Here is a 12,949-nt window from a genome sequence, read left to right on the forward strand (position 1 = left end):
TTTTACCTCCTACTGGTGTCAAGTAGAAATAGCGAGAGTGGACATCTCTGCTTTCTTGCTTTCTTTTTTTTTTTTAATAGTTTATTTTTAAATTGGTTTCCATGTAACACCCAGTGCTTCTCCCCACAAGTGCCCCCCACCATGACCATCACCCCCTTCCCTCTGCTTTATTTCTAATCTTATGGGGAAAATTTTCAGATTTCACCAGTATAATATTAGCTGTAGGGTTTTTTGTAGATGCCCGTTATCAGACCAAAAAGTTTCTTTTCATTTGCAGTCTGCTGAGATATTTTTGGGGTTTTTTGTTTGTTTGGGGGGGGGTTGTGTGGTTTTTTTTAAATAAATGGGTGTTAAATTTTGACAAATACTTTTTTCTCTGTGGAGACTGTGTAATTTTTGCCACTCCCCCCCTTTGTTTTAATGTGGTAAGTTTCATTAACTGATACTGATTTTCAAAATTAGACCAATCTTATATTTAGGAAATTAATACCAGTTGGGCCATGATGTATTATCCCTTTTATGTGTCACAGAATTAAATTTGCTAAGAACTTGACACACATATATATTCATGATGGAGATGGTTTGTAGTTTTCTTGTAATGTCATTACTTTTGGCACCAAGGTAATTCTGGTCTCATAAAATAAACTGGGAAATATTATCCCCTCTTCTACTTTTTGAAAAGAAATTATTTAAGATTGTATTATTTTTCCTTAAAAGTTTCATCAAATTCACCAATGTAACCAACTGGGCTTTCTATAGGTAAAGGACTTAAATTTTTTTTAATGTTTATCTTTTGAGAGAGAGAGAAAGAGAGAGCTGGGCAGGGGCAGAGAGAGAAAAAGAAAGAGAATTCCAGGTAGGCTCCAGGCTATCAGTGCAGCCTGGAGATCATGATCTGAGCCAAATCAAGAGCTGAACACTTAACCAGCTGAGCCACCCAGGCACCATGAGGCATTAGAGTTTTGAATGTATATAGTAGTTTTACTTCTTACTCCCTTATATTGGTAGTTTGCATATTCTTTTTTTCTTGATAAGTCTACCTGGTGTTTATCAATTTTACTGAAATTTTCAGAGAACCAACTTCTAGCTTCATTGGCTTTCTCTATTGTTATTAATTTTTTATTTTACTTGATTATGATTCATGTATTTATATTTCTTTTTGCTTTGGTTGAATCTGTTCTTCTTTTCATACCTTCTTAAAATGAAAATTTCATCATTTCTTCTTCTCTGGTGTAAGTATTAAAGCTATAAACTTCCCTTACACACGGCTTTGGAGGCATCTCACAAGTTTTTTATATCTTCTGTTTTCATTCATGTTTAGTATGAAATACCTCTGAATTTTCTTTCTTGTTTCTTCCTTTGTCCACAGGTTACCTATAAGTGTGTTGTTTAATTTCCAAGTAAATTAGAGAGCTATAAATAAGTTAGATATCTCTGTTATCAATTTATAATTTAATTCTATTGTAGTGTGTAGGATTTCTTTCTTTTTCTTAATTTTTTTAACATTTATTTATTTTTGAGAGACAGAGAGACAGAGCATATGCAAGGGAGGGGGAGAGAGAGAGAGAGGGAGATACAGAATCCAAGCCGTCTCCAGGCTCTGAGCTGTCACCACAGAGCCTGATGTGGGGCTCGAACCCATGAACTGCGAAATCATGACCTGAACCAAAGTTGAATGCTTAACCAACTGAGCCACCCAGGTGGCCCTCTTTTCTTTCTTTTTAAAATTTGCTGAGGCTCCACATATGGTCTATAATGATGAATGTTCTGTATGCATTTGAGAATGAGTGTTCTGTAGGTACCGCACATGATGTTCTAAAAAGGTTAATTAGGTCGGGTTGCTTAATTTATCTTCTTCTGCTCTCTTTTATATCCTCTGAGTTTCTACTTTTTTTTTATCAGTTACTGAAAGAATGTTGCAGTCTCCAAAGCTGGTTGTAGATTTGCCTATTTTTCCACTGAGTTTTATCAGCATTATCGTCATTTGTTTTGTAACTCCGTTACTCGGTGCACACACATTGAAGCTTGGTATCTTTGCGCTAATACCACAGTATCTTGGATGCTGCAGCTTTATAATAAATCCTGAAGCCAGTACTGTAAGTCTTCCAGCTTTCCCTTTGTCCTTTCATAGTTATTTGGCTATTCTAGATCCATTGCTTTTCAAAAAGAATTTTTTTTAATTTTAAGTTTATTTATTTATCTGAGAGAAAGAGAGAACACAAGCAGGGGGAAGGGCACAGAGAGATGGAGAGAGAGAGAATCCCAAGGAGGCTCTGCCCTGTGGGTGCAGAGCCAGATGCAGGGCTCAAACGTATGAACCATGAGATCATTACCTGAGCCCACCTGAGCCACCCAGGCACCCCTCAAAAGGCATTTTAAAATCAAAGTCCATATTCTGGTTTCTCTTCAGATCGTATAAATCTTTCACCTTTTAAAATCAGAGTCCACAAAAAATATGCAAGGATTTTGATTGGGATAGTTTGAATCTAGAAATCAATTTGGTGAGACTCGACATCTAAATGACATTGAGTCTTCCAGTTTATAAATGTAATCTCTCGATCTCCATTTCCTTAGGCTTTTCATTTCTCTCAGAAATGTTATGTGGTATTCGGTTATGAGTCTTGCACATTTTCTAGTAGCTTGACCTCTAAATATTTCCTATGTTGATATGATTGTAAATAGTAGGGTTTTTTTGTTTGTTTCTGATTGCTCATTGTTAGTATAAAGAAATACAATTGATTTTTTATATTAATCTTACATCATGCATTCATTTATAAGTTCTCATACCTTTCCTGTAAATTACATAAGATTTTTTCATATGGATGATCATAAACCTATGAACAAAGACAGTTTTATTTCTTGCTTTATAATGCATGCCTCATATCTCTTGTTTGCTGTATTACATGTCTAGAACCTTCAGTACAATGTTGAACAGAACTGGTGAGAGCATACATCCTTGCTTTGTTCCTTATTTTAGAGTAAAAGTATTCACATTTCACCATTAAATATGATGTTAACTCCTGATGTCCTTGATCAAATCGAGAAAGGTTTCCTCTAGGCCTAAGTGGCTGAGAGTTTTTATGAGGAATAAATGTTCAAATTTTATCCAATACTTTTTTTGCTCCTAGTAAGAGAATCAGTTTTTTTGTCAGTCTGTCATGGTGAATTATATTGATTTTCAGAGGTTTTATTAACCTGGCATTCTTGTGATAAGCCTCACTTGGTCATGACATATTGTTTTTCATGTATATTGTTGGATTTGATTTAATGAAATTTGGTTATGAAAATTTTCGATTATGTATTTCCCTTTTCTTGTAATATTCACACTTTGTCTTGTAATGTTTTTAGGCTAGCCTCATAGAATGAATTGGAAGATATTTCCTCCTTTTTAATTTCTTGAAGATTTTATAGAGAATTGCTATTATTGATTCTGTAAATATTTGGTGTAAGTCATCAGTGAAGCCATTTGGGCCTAGATTTTGTATGTGTGCATAGGACAATTCTGAACCTCAAATTTCATTTCTCTAATAGATACAGTCCATTGGGATTACCTATTTGCTCTTGGATAAACTTTGAGAGTTTGTATCTTTCATGAAGTCGGGACTTCTCATGGAAGTGGTCAAATTTATTGACATAAAATTTTCATAATATTCCTTCATTATCTTTTTAATATCTGTAGAATCGTGACTGATGAAACCTCTCTCCTTCCTAATATTGGTAATTTGTACTTTCTCTTTTTTATTCTTGACCAATGTGATTTGAACTTCATCAGTTATATTTGGTCAATTTAAAAGAACTAACATTTGCTTTCCTTGATTTTCTTTATTATTTTTCTGTTTTCAATGTCATTGATTTTCATTCTACTCTTTTTTATTTCCTATCTCCTCTGTATTTTAGTTTCATTTGCTTTTCCTCCTCGAGTTTTGTAATGTGAAAACTGAGGTCACAAATTTAAAAAAACTTTTTTTCCCTTATACATGTTTAGTGCCATGAGATTCTCTAATAGGTGCTTACTGCTATGAATTTCCCTCTAAGTAACAGTTTATCAGCATCTCACAAATTATAATACGTTGCAGTTTTGTTTTTATTTTGTTCAAAATACTCTTTTTCCCTTTTACCTCTTCTTTGGCTCATGGGATATTAAGATATACAAATAGCAAAGAAGCATATTGATACGAAGACTTAATGTTCAGAGCAGTTTTGTTTGTCATAGCAGAGAATTGGGAATGGCCTAAATGTGCACCAAAAAGCACGTTGTTTCTTAAAAAACCAAAGCTGTGGCGTACTCATACAATGGTATACCTCTCAGCAGTAAGAAGGAATGACTATTGGTACTCACAACAACATGAATGAACCTCAGAATTATCCTGCAGGAAAGATGAGAGATCAGAAGACCATGCATGGTATGGCCCCACTAATATAAAATTCTGGAAAATGCCAACTACTTTGTGCTGGCAGATGACTTGGCTAGGGAATGAGAGAGGACAGGGAAGGGCAGAAGGGAAGATTCCAAAAGGGCAAGAGGAAACTTCTAGAAGAAATGGACATGTTTACTATCTTGACTGTGATGATGACGACCTCACAGGTACACACATGTGTCAAAGCTTGTTGAACTTTACACATTAAATGCAAGTTGCCCACTGCGTGTGAACAATACCTCACCACCGCTCGTAAAGAAGATGCACTCAGGAAAGGAGAGTGGCTCATCACTGCTCTGCGTACTGTGGCGGCGCTGGTGACCGCTTATCTTGTCAGAGGCCGCCTCCTTCCATGCTTCAGGGGCTTTGCAGTCTTTGACTCAGTTTCTGTGTCCTCTTGCTCCTGTCCTATCCTTTCTGTTTCACTGTTGTGTGTGTGTGTGTGTGGTATTAAAACTCCTTTAAAGGGATTTATGGAAAGGACACAGGAGTGCTGATTCATAGAGGCACATGTACCCCAATATTCATAGCAGCACTTTCAGCAATAGCCAAATTATGGAAAGAGCCCAAATGTCCATCAGCAGATGAATGGATAAAGATGTGGTTTATGTACACAATGGAATACTACTTGGCCACGAGTAGGTCCTGCCATTTGCAACAACATGGATGGAACTGGAGGGTATTATGCTAAGTGAAATAAGTCAGTCAGAGAAAGACAGATATCATATGTTTTCACTCATATGTGAAATTCAAGAAACTGAACAGAAGACTATGGGGGAAGAAAGAGAAGAAATAGTTCTAAACAGAGAAAGAAGCAAACCATAAGAGACTCTTAAATACAGAGAAAAAACTGAGGGTTGATAGGGACCCCAAGGTGGGGGAGAAGAAAATGGGTGAGGGGCATTGAGGAGGGCACCTGTTGGGTTGAGCACTGGGTGTTGTATGTAAGCGATGGATCATGGGAATCTACCCCAGAAGCCAAGAGCACACTGTATACACTGTATGTTAGTCAACTTTGACAATAAATTGTACTAAAAAAATAAATAAATAAACTACAAAAACAAATAAATAACTCCCTAAGAGAAGATCACAATAGATATTCATGATGGAGCCTGGCTACCTCGGAGGTCATGAGGTCTCTGTCATCTGGTGTTTATGGTAGCCCTTGTTAGACTGCTGTGTGCAGAGTCTCATCCAGTCTGTTGTAATCAGGATGCTGTGAAGGAAAGAAGGAGCCTAGATGACAGATAGTACCTTCGGCTGCTTCTCCAGGGAGAAGACTATGTGGACTAAGGGCTAAGGGGGTTATGCGGTTCAGTCCTCCTCCCTAGTACACGAAAGCCCGTCTCCCTGTTTGCATGGGCCAAACATAAAGGGGAGCTCAGGCCCCCCCTTTATGTACTAGGTCCCTGAAAATGGACTCAGCAGCTCTTTGCAACCCTTCTCCCTAGAGGCAGGAACCCCCAAGACGGGCAGCCCTTGGGCCCTTGCTGCTGTGGGCAGAGTCAGACACATGGCTGAGTTCTCTCCAAGGCACAGATGGTTCTCAGGCGCAATCCATCACATAAACAGAAAATGGTACCGTATTCTCCCTGTGGTCAACTTCTGGATTGCAGAAAAGGTTAAGAGCATAAGATATCGGCAGATCTTAAGTCTTACACAAATGTGCAAGGACGAAAGGGGGATGGGGAGTCACCAATTGAAAACAGGGATGACGCTCTATTGTCTCCAAAGGTCGCCCGCCATAGGGAAAGGTCGCACTCAGAAAGAGGCCCTCCCTGCTAAAAGCCGGACCTCCTCGTCTCAGCTGTGTTCTCTAAAGTCCAGGAACAACATCTCCCTGGTGTGGGAGTTTGTTTTCCTTCTCTGGGCTGCTGCTTCTGCCAAGAACCTCCTGCTGCCTCTTTGTCCTGCTGGTTGTTCGAATGGTCTTTTCCACATGGAGAATAGAGAGCCCGTCACTGAGCGGAGGGCAGATGCGGAGGCCAGAGTGTTTGTATTATTAAACTCACTCGTGTCCTTCTGAAATGCGGTGCACATGTGTGAGAGGACAGACGCCAGGGCTGGGTGTTTTGGCCTAAGAAAATTCTCCAACACAAGGCGGCCAACCTACAGCTTCGCAGTAAACACTATTGTCTGGCTTCTCTTAGCCCCCTTTCTCCTTTCTTTTTTTTAAAATTTTTTAATGATTATTTTTTTTTATCTTGATACACGACTTTATTTTTTTTTTCATTTAATTCAGGATCCTGTTTTTTAATTTTTTTTGCTTTTATTTTTTTTTATTTATTTTTTTTTTTACTTTGCTTTTCTGTTTTGAGTGTCATTGCAACTACTGTATTGTAAAGGATGGAAAATAATTGCATATGTTAAAATATGAAACTTTAATGATTATTTTTGAGAGAGAGAGAGAGAGAGAGAGAGAGAGAGAGAGAGACTGGGGGAGGGGCAGAGAGAGAGGGAGATGTAGAATCCAAAGCAGGCTCCAGGCTCCGAGCTGTCAGCACAGCTCAAACCCACGGACCACAAGACCATGACCTGAGCTGAAGTCGGACGCTTAACCGACTGAGCCACTCAGGCATCCCAACCCTTTCTCTTTTCAAAGGGCGTGTTTTTCAGTGACTCTTCCAGAACAGGTAATGTCGACACAGAATGGACATTATGGTGTGAGGGGCAAAGATGAAGCTGGAAAAGGGAACACATGTAAATGAAATAATCTCGTGGGCGACGCCAGCCCCCACACTGGCTTGCACCGAGCAGCTGTCCTGTCCTCTCAGGCCAGGTACCAAATGCCCCAGGCTGGTAGGCTCAAAAACAGCAGAAATTTCATTCTCTTAGTCCTGGAAGCTAAGGTCTAGGCTCTTGGTTGGGTGAGGGCCCCCTCTCTCAGTCACAGACTTCCCATATCCTCACATGGCAGAAGGGCAAGGGCACTCTCTTGAGCCTGTTTCATTAAGACACGAATCTTATTGGTGAAGGTCCCGCCTTCATGACCTGGGCTCCTCCCAGAGGCCCCATCTCCCACCACCATCAGCTCAGGCATGAGCTCTTCAACATATGAATTTGAGGAGAATATAAACATTCAGACCATAATTAGAGCAGTTGCTGAGAACTGGGGCGCTTCTCTGCACATGCGCGCGCGCGCGCACACACACACACACACACACACACACACACACACACACGGTAGGAATCAAAAGTGACAAAACACGCAGAATTTAGAACTGTCTAACTTGAGCAGTGGCTCAGCCTTGCCACTGACCACAACTGAGCAAGTCTCTGCAAACTCCAAGTTGCGTCCACAAATGGGGATAGTCACGGCACTTGACCCACTCATTCCCAAGGATGTTGTGAGAACGACATGGCATAGGATGTATGGCATGGCATAGCGTGTATGTGCCGGCAGTTCATGTGTGCCATCGTGTGTAATTCTCTGTATGATACCAACAATCTTGCACTGAAGAAAGAGTTTCCCTCATTCAGCCTTTCAACAACCATGTATTGAGCACCTACTGTGTTCCAGACACTCCCCCTTTCTTACAGAAAAGGAGAAGTATAGTGTTGACCGTGTCATCCCTGTTTTATCAGAGCTCCCAAGCCGTTGTAATCTACCGTCCTACACCGCAGATTTCTTCCTGATCTTCCACATTCTGAAATACTTTACGTTTCAAGGATCTTGCTCCTCCAAACATTTCATCAGTCTACTCGAGTTAGTTTTCCCCATCACGAGGCTGTTCATTGTACGAAGTCAGTATCTAAGGTCAAGAAGACAAAAACAAAAGGTCAGTCCCAGAACTTCAGCTCAGAGTTTCTACTCTGCTTCAACCTGCACTTTACGTCATTTCAAGAGTTGAAACGCCTGTGGAGGACTTGCTAAAAGGGCTTCATGAGTAAACAGTATACACTTCCCTTCAAAACTGGAGGGTGATTTAAGCTCCATGTCCCCCTTCCCCCCTGATAATTTAGAGTTTGGATAAATAGACAAATTAATTTTAATTCAAAACAAATAGTCACTGTCTAGCTTGACGTATGCGTCAGATGACTGACTCCAAGTAAAATCTTTGAAAAAGTACATGCTATAAAAGACTTTGGTTACTCTTTTATGTTCCTCATTAAACTGTCTGGGGAATGGCTTCTCTCCATTTAACGTGCCTGATAGCACCTCTTGTTTACGTTTTCATTGCATCTGTTTCGTTGCAAATTAGAAAGATGATAGAAGGATAAAATAGCTTGAATAGAGTTTGCCAAGGCAGATCCATAAAGCACGTAGGGTCTGGTTTGTCAGGTGGGTGACCGATGGCATCAGTGGTCATAAGCCTGCTTTATGCTGACACGGAGTTGGAGCTACATCTTCTCCTCTGTCCTTCTCTTTGTGGCCAGGGGCCCAGGGATGCCCTGGTGTGTCTCCTGTACGCACTGGCGGTGCCCTGCCTGCAGTCCATCTCTCTCTGAGCAGCCATCTCCACCCCTGCTGGGAGGCCTCCAAACCACACGGAGAGGCTTCTCAGCCCCGTCTGACAGCCTGGAGAACTGGACAGTTCCCCACCGCAGCCGAGCCTTGCCTGGGCTTCAGTGGAAAATTCGCCAGGCCTGAGTGTTCCGCTTCTTTGCACTCGGGATGTTCTTTGAATTCCTGCAAGAGGCGCAGGGCTCTGGGGCTGATAAAACATCTGACTGAGTGAGACCAGAGGAAGGGCTCCTGTTGGCAGCCCTGTCACAGGACTGTGTGGGAAGACAGGGGTCACTGCAGGACCCGGGCTCTTCCGTGTCAACTCAGGCCCCAGCGCACACCTCGGTGCACCCAGCACTAATCCAGCTGATAATCACCGGTTTCCTTGGCAACTTGCGTTCTCCCACAGTATGGTGCTACTGTGTTTCCACTTCTCTGCAAAATGGGGCCCAGATCATGCCCCGCTGAATGATATCTGCTTTTCCCCATTTTGGTAAAAGCCAGAGTTCTCCTCAGTGGTTTATAAAGCAGTCATCACTGCATCCTCCTTTTTTCAATGTTTTTTAATGTTTATTAATTTTTGAGAGAGAGTATGAGTGGCAGGGATGGGGGAGGAGCTGAGAGAGAAGGAGACAACAGAATCCAAAGCAGGCTCCAGGCTCGGAGCCGCCAGCACAGAATCTGACACGGGGCTCGAACCCATGGACCACGACATCATGGCCTGAGCCGGAGTTGGTTGCATAACCAACTGAGCCACCCAGGCGTCCCCTGCATCCTCCGTTCACACAGCAGCATGCAAGAGGAAGGGATGGGGAGGGTGGTTATGGATATATCACACTGGCTGAGCAGAAACAGTTGTTTGTTACAAGCATGTGGGAGGAAGGAGGGAAAACGGCAAGGGTTATACAGCATTTTTCAGAAGTCTGAATTCTTTGTTATGAGTTCAAATAAATAACCCTGAAAAAAATGGCTTGACTCTTGGATATCTGGGTACCATGAAGGATTCAAAGCTAACTTTTGGTAGATTACAAATGAGTAGAGTTTTATACAACAGGTAATTATATCACAGAGGTATTAATTATTACTGGATTTTTGACTTAAGCTTTATACCTGTCACTTTAAAAATGGCAAAAAAAAAAAAAGGCTCATGCCAACATGGCTTATCCGGGCAACATCAGCACAGACTATTTCTTCTCTGCATCGTGTGTCTTTATCTTGAGCAGATCCTGCTCTGAATTAGATCATCCTGACCCAACCTCCCATTATCTACCCGGGAACGAGAAGAAATAACAACACGATTTTCTGTGACGGTGGCTATGATTTGGTTTTTATAATGAAGCCAGAGAAAACTAACTCTGTTTTGTGCTCAAAGTTGTAAATCTTTTATAAAAGCTCAAAATGCCTAATTCTTGTGCTCAAGATTTAATTATGATGGAGATTATTAAAATGCTCCATTTGGAACATGCTTTGAATCCTGTGATGTCTTTTAAACGCGTATCAGAAGTTATACTAACAAAGCAAGCATGTCCTAGAGGACAACATGGCTCACAGTGACTGTGATTGCAGGTAATTTGTGCCCATCTTCTGGCCCATGAGACCACACAAATTTCTGGACATTCCTCTGAGTACAAAGAATTGAGCCATGATTGTTTCCTATAACAGATATGTTTTATGAGACATCTTCACAACATTTTTCATTTTGACTTAGAGTCAACTGTATCTTTTGTAAAACAACAGTAAAAATTAAAAAAAAACCCAGAAAAACAAAAAATTACCCCAAAAACAGTAAAAAAATTTTTTTTAATCTTCAGAGCAGAGACTGTTAGTTGTCTTCCTAATACATATTCCCTTCTTCCTTTGCATGAAAGCAGAGACCTACATCACTGGGTGTGGCAATTTTCCCAAGTATAAAACTAAATTTCTAAGCATCCCTTACAGATATAAATGGATGATGAGATATGGGCGGAAGTCATGGTGTGTGATTTCTTGGAAAGGGAATGGACTCATGGGAGGCAGAATGGTGGGGGGGTGGGGAGGCAATGCTGTAGCTATTCAACCAATTTGTGAGAATCAGGTTGACCTGAAGATGAAAGCCATTTACTGAGGGCAGTAGAGCAGAAAGAAGGAGACTGGGTCCCCAGTGGCCATGGAATCACCATACTTATTACCTTATTAGCCTCCTTCTAGACTTCTCTTTTAAGAGGAAAAACACATATCTGATCTATTTTAATTACTTTTACTTTGGATCTTTCTTATTAGCAGCCAAACTTAATCTTATCTCCCTATTCCCTCCCCAATTGTGTTTGGTAGATCAAATGATTGTGATAGTGACCAAAATTACTAAAATTTAACTTACTGATTCTACCTAAGGAGAAACCGAATCCTATAGTTCCTAAGCATGACCACTTCGGTGAAGAAGAATCTCTGGAGTACGAGAGAGGCATGGAAAGAAATCATTTACAAGACTCGTTGTAAAAAAGCAAATCCTAGACATTGGCCTTCAGAAGGGGAGAATTCTATACATGGTCTGATCAAAACCCAGAAAAACAGGTAAGACCAAGAGGCAAAGGAGAAATGTTTGTGTGCATATAGAATTAATTAAAAAAGGTAAATGAAATAAGAAAAATGGTACTGGCAGCTATAAAGTATAGAAATCTTTAGCAATAAGGAAAAAATCTTCTAAAAATACATACAGATGGCCAAGAGACACATGAAAGATGCTCAACATCACTCATCATCAAGGACACGCAAATCAAAGCCACAATGATATCAGCAATAGCCAAATTATGGAAAAAGCCCAAAGGTCCATCAACTGGTGAATGGAAAAAGAAGATGTGGGGTGTGTGTGTGTGTGTGTGTGTGTGTGAGATGGAATACTAATTGGCAGTCAAAAAGAATGAAATCTTGGCATTTGCAACAATGTGGATAGAACTTGAATGTATTGTGCTAAGCAAAATAAGTAAGTCAGAGGAAGACAAATATATGATTTTATTCATATATGGAATTTAAGAAACAAAATAAATGAACAGAGAGGAAGGGAAGGAAATGTAAAATAAGATAAAAACAGGGAGACAAATCATAAGAGACTCTTAATCCTAGAGAACCAGCTGAGGGTTGCTGGAGGAGAGATGGATGGCAGATGGGCTAAACGGGCAATGGGCACTAAGGCGGGCCCTCGCTGGGATGAGCACTGGGGGTCATATGTAAGTGATGAATCACTGGCCTCTACTCCTGAAACCAGTCCTACACTCTAACTTGAATTTAAATTTTAAAAAACTACAATGAGGTATCACCTCATGCCTGTCAGAATGACTAAAATAAAAAACTTAGGAAAAAACAAGTGGTGAGGATGTGGAAGAAAGGAACCCTCATGCAAAAGCCTGTGGGAAAGCAAATTGGTGCAAAACAGTATTAAAAGTATAGAACTACCCCACGGTCCAGCAATCCCACTGCTCAGTATTTACCCAAATACAAAAACACTAATTAGAAGGGATAGATGCACCCCTATGTTGATTATAACATCATTTACAATGGCCAGAGTATGGAAGCAGCCCAATCAGTAGATGAATGGACAAGGAAGGAGTGATTGTATATATATATTATATATATATATATATATATATATATGTATGTATGTATGTATATATATAATGGAATATTATTCATCCATAAAAATAATTAAATGTTGCCATTGCAACAACATGGATGAATCTAGATGTATTATGCTCAGCAAAGTAAGTCAGAGAAAGACAAACACCATGTGATTTCACTCATATGTGGAATTGAAGAAACAAAACAAATGAACAAAGGAAAAAGAGAGAGAGACAAATGAAGAAACAGACTCTTAACTATAGGGAACAAACCAGTAGTTACCAGAGAGGAGGTCAGTGGGGGGAATGGGTGAAACTGGGGGGAAGGAGATTAAGAGGAGGCTTATGATGATGAGAGCCTGAGGAACGCACGGAGGTGTTAAATCGCTGTCTTGTACACCCGAAGCTAATCTCACACTGGATATTAACTACACTGGAATTAAAATGCTTAAATTAAAAACTAATAAAAGAAAAAAATGTAAAGAAAAAGAAAA

At 40.3% G+C, this 12,949-nt stretch overlaps 1 long non-coding RNA gene across 1 annotated transcript in view; it reads left to right on the forward strand.

Annotated features, from left to right (window-relative positions):
- Nucleotides 1-12,949, forward strand: part of LOC115271669 — a 154,024-nt gene that overhangs the window by 134,937 nt on the left and 6,138 nt on the right. The window contains exon 8 of the long non-coding RNA XR_003900048.1: nt 11,236-11,415. This is a non-coding gene — a long non-coding RNA (uncharacterized LOC115271669). The remainder of the gene's footprint in view (nt 1-11,235; nt 11,416-12,949) is intronic.

The sequence above is a fragment of the Suricata suricatta genome, chromosome 11, assembly GCF_006229205.1.
Source record: "Suricata suricatta isolate VVHF042 chromosome 11, meerkat_22Aug2017_6uvM2_HiC, whole genome shotgun sequence".
Taxonomy (NCBI): domain Eukaryota; kingdom Metazoa; phylum Chordata; class Mammalia; order Carnivora; family Herpestidae; genus Suricata; species Suricata suricatta.